This window comes from Pinus tabuliformis, chromosome 2_2 (assembly GCF_031772625.1).
Source record: "Pinus tabuliformis cultivar Carrire ecotype Pingquan chromosome 2_2, CPIR1, whole genome shotgun sequence".
NCBI lineage: Eukaryota > Viridiplantae > Streptophyta > Pinopsida > Pinales > Pinaceae > Pinus > Pinus tabuliformis.
The window spans coordinates 275897135-275902000 of record NC_142300.1 but is presented as its reverse complement, the minus strand read 5'-3'; positions in this window follow the sequence as shown (position 1 = coordinate 275902000).

Here is a 4866-nt window from a genome sequence, read left to right as displayed (position 1 = left end):
AGAACCAGAAGGTAAAGAGAAGTACCAGGATCCTGCCGATCCTTGCAGGGTATAAGGGAAAAGCCTGACAACAACGTCTTGTTCTGTCACTCCTTTTAAATTAACTGCTAACATGAAATTGTTAATATGTTCTTCAGCTTGTGTTCCGTTATCTGGATTAAATTTAGGCAACCATTTTTCGGGAGCATCAGGTAGATCATGTAATGGTCCGGGCATATTGACTGCACCAGGTGTAGTCCATGGATCTGCCATTATGCTGGCGATAATAGTTGTTACTACTGTTGGTATTCCAGATGACTGAGGAGAAGAAGTTGTTGGAGAGAGAGTAGCTTGAGATGCTGTAGTACTTATTCCCTGATGAACAACAGTATGTAACGGAGGAGTGGATGGTTGACTTCGCAGTGGAGGAGTTGAGATGGAGGATATGGAAGAAAGATCTTCACTATCAGATACTTCAGTAATCTTCTTAGCCTTTTTCCTTTTCGGTAAAGGGAACTCAGTAGGTTCAATACCGAGTTTCTCGCTCTGAAGTCTGGTAAGTGGATGGGATAAGTTTAACTGCGAGGTCACACTGCTTTGTGATACTTCAGATTTCTGAGGCGAAATCGAGAAGCTCTGAAGTTTATGGATAAGAGACTGAACTTCAGGGGATTCAAGACTTAAATGTTCTGAAATATGATGGGTATGAGCAGTGGTGGTTGATTCCTCTTTTTCTCGATTGTGTGCCGGAGAACCAGCATGTGTTTGAGAAGGGGAAGAGGATTTGGAGGGAGAATTACTCTTAGAATGGTTTGCAGATTTGGACCTACTTGCCATTCACAGTCGATGGCCCTCCTTCTAGCGCCAAAAATGTTGATGCCCCGAAATTCGTTGCAACAACATCGGGGAAACCACCCGGTCCGGAACTTAGTGCAGCTCCTTTTCCGTTTGGAATAGTGGCTCCGACTGGGGATAATGGGACCAGTTTCCCAAAGATTATAAGTAAACGGGATGGATGAATGATTTACGATATGAAGTGATAATAAATAAATAACTAAACTACAAAAGAAATATAATAACTATAAGCTAATCCCGGGACTTATCGACTCGTAGAATGCAGCGTTTGATAATCTATGCTTAATGGCAGGCATATAGATGACACTAACAATAAGCATAAATGTTTAAATCATTTAAGATTGCTCTGCATAAGTAGTTATGCAGAGCGATAATAGCGAATTACTGCACTCAGTCATTTATATCATTGTTACACGCATGAGTAAGAGAGATAACAAATCATAAAACATTCAATAGTGATATGAAATAATGACTTGCTGTTATATTGCATACATGTAATCAACAATAGCAAAAGTAATAACACAGCAATTCATATAATAGAAAAGAGAACAGATACAGATAATAGTACCATGCAAGCTGTTTGATCAATCCAATATATTAATCGCTATGTCGCGGTCCTTCCTTCAAACCAGAAAGCATTCCAAGCAAACGACAATAGTGCACAATTTACTTAAAACAGCCTTCCAAGTAAAATTAAGAACCAGTGGTCGAGTTTCAAAAAGAATATAGACTGAAGCACAATAGTGCAAACTTCAGCCTTTAAGTCTTTTACAAAATTTTACGACCCTTTCCAAAACAATGAAAGGGTCTATAAATACTATGCTAATCTAAATATCTAAATATCTAAAACTGAAAAACTACTAAATCGGCATTAACAAATATCATCTTGCATTTTGGTGATTCGGCAGTCGGCGGCGATGCTTCAGTCAGAGGTCTCTTTGCCTTTACTCCTTCGCTGACATATCGCCAGCATTGGCTCTACTTCTGGTGGAGTATTGAGGCGTGAAGTCAGCTGTGCATCATATGTGGCATCTTGAATGTCGGCAATCAGGTATCGGAGAGCATCTGTCAGACAGTTAAGAGCCGACCTTTGAGAATGTGGTTTAATAAGGAAAAGCCAGTATGCGTCGGCGGTCAAGGTATTTACTCCAGCAATTAACCGCCCTTGTTTCTCCAGATCAGGGTAATTCCTGTGCTCCAGCATGTTTGCCGTTGTTATGTTTCCAGGTGTGCATTAGGAAATCATGTTTGCCAGATACAATGTATCATTGACTAGATTGATCATGTTGCTGGCAATCATTTTGCATCTGGAGGCTGCCCTTTCCGCCTTCATTACCTGTGTGTTCCATTCCATGAAGAGTATGTCCTTGTATGTTACACAGATTCGGGACAAATTTGCCGCTTGCCCTTCTGGAGTGTCTTGCCATTCAATATATTCTGTTATATCATCTTCAGCCTGATCCAACTTACTCCTGGCTTTCTCGATTTGTTCACACACTGTTGTAGATGTTTCACACAGTGATTCAGCGTCAACAAGTTGTTGGCACAAGATCCTGATTTGAGATATCAATGCGCTGTTTATTCGAGTTGCCTCTGCTCTGAAATCATCAATACTCTGGGCGCTCTTAATACCTTCGAGCTGTGCTGATAGCTGAATTATTTGCTCGTCTTTAGCTTTTATCATAAGCTCATTTGATGCCTTCAACTGGGATAATGCCTCTGATAATTCTTTTTCTTTCTGAATGTCAGATTGGTCTATCCTCAGTTTTTCAATTTGCTGGGTTAACAAATGATTCTCTTGTTGTTGGGCTAGCAATTGTTCTTCTACCTGCGCTGCCTTATTCCTTGCTTCTATCACTTCTGCTTGCAATGCGTATATCTCATGCTCTTTAGTCTTCAAAAGAAGACTTACTTCGGATGCTTTGTCAATAGTTGCCGCTGAATAAGCTCCCGCAAATTGCGATAGCTTTGTCAGATCTTCAGAGGGATCTAATTCTCCCTTCCAGACGACATTGTCCGTGACTGTTTGCTCAGGTGAAATAGAAGGTTGATCAAGCCTTCATCTTTTCCTAGAGCGTCTAACAACGGCTCTGTGCTTTGGGCTGTAGAAAATGTCTAGGGGAGGAATTTCCTCTACCTGAAGATCAATTTGATCGGATGGGTCTTGAGTGATTACCTCAACATTCTGTACCATGGGTGGGCCGCTGGTTTCTTCTAGAACCGGAGAAGAAGTAGTATCGGGAGCTTTATTTGTTTTAGAGGCGTCTGAATCTTTGGAGGCTTCCTTACCACTTATAATGGAATCAAATTGGTTCCATTCTTTAATCAATTCAGGATCAGTAGAGATTTGCTCACTTTGTTCTATGTGAGCTTTACTTTGTTCTTTCTCTCTTTCAATCCTCTGCTGTTCCTCGAATGCCTTCCGCTGTTCTTCCTCTTGTGCTCTTTGCTGCTGTTCCTCCAATTCCCTTTTCTGCCTATCTTCCAGTTCTTTCTTTGCTTTCTCTTCTTCTTCTCTTTTCCTCTGTTCTTCTAACTCCTTTTGCTTTCTTTGCTCTTGTTCAATTTGTGCTTTTTGCTGCCTTTCTATCTGTTCCCTTCTATGCCTTTCTGCCTGCAGCTTGTTTTGTCTTTCCTCCTGTTCTTTAATTGTAACAGGAGGTGAATTTATTTCCTGCTGATCAGGCTCGCTTGAGGATGATGTTGGGGTTGTGGATAATAAATCTAGAGGCAAAGTTTGCAACCTTTGCTTTCTAAGTTTATTAAATTCAGTTAACTCCACATCTTCATATCTCATTGCAGCAAGTTGTTTGACTTGGCTTATTGAATCGGCACTCATGAACAGGTCGTCAAACTGGTCTTCTTGATGAACAACCTTTGACAGCTTGGCCTGTTCCAAGGCAATAAAAGCAGTCTTTTTTGGATCATAGAGTCTATTTGGAATAGAAGCTAGGGATATCATTTGGAGTTTTGCTGCTTCCTTTTCTGCATGCTTGTAATTTAGCAGCGTATAAACTCCAATTCTTAAAGGAAAAGAGGGCCATCCTCTCTTTTTCTCCTCTTTGAGAGTTTGTGTGACACCCTCAGACATAATCTGGTAGGAGATTTCCCGGGCTAACAATTTATCTGGGATGTACAGGGGGAGGACATGTGGCCTAGCCTTGCTTCCAAAAACTCTAATATAAGTAAAATGCTCTTCGCCGAACCAATGGGCTACGGCTGGTAGGTCAAAAGAAGCTTCATAGGAAATTCTAGGGATAGGTCTGTCAAAAATAGAATAGTGAACGGGAACCATAAAACCATTACAAATTTGATACAGATGGTCTTTGTGGGAGGGTTTCCACAATTTCCGATGGTACAAGTGAATGGGTGTTGGGTCATGGGTTGTCCATCTCCAACCAAGGACAGGAAATTCAGAATTAAAACAAAGGGTATCCATAATGTAAGCAGAGTAATAGAAGGGTGGGATTTTTCTCTCGGTGACTCTGGTTTTGGCCCTAAACTCACGAATAGCTATGACCAATTTATCAGACAAAATAGTGGCCCAATCCATGATTATACTATTGACGGCCGCTTCCATTAAAGGAACCATATCAATATGGATATTTGCACAGTCGTGAAATCCCCACAATCTACACATCATAATCCCAGCATAGCAATAAGGTGAAGCCAAAGAAGCATTGGAGTACTTACCCGACATATCATGCTTGTGTTTAGCTGGATTCTGCCTCCAATCTCGGAGAGGTTTGGATGGTGATTCATTCTCCTTCGCGAATTTCTCCAAAAAGGCTCTATTATAGACTAGCTCGGGTTCAGGCAAATGATACATCCGTCTCAAGTCGTCAGGCTTGAAGGAACCGAAAATCCTTCCATCCTTTGTATGGAAGGTTCTATCAGTGAGAGTAATTTCTTCAATTGCCCAACGTACCACATCAGTATAAGGCAAGACTTGTTCTCTGGCTGCTATTCTGTGTAGAAAGGAGTCAGCCAAATCTTTAAGAGTTGCCTCAGACTTTCTTAGTTCATCCACAC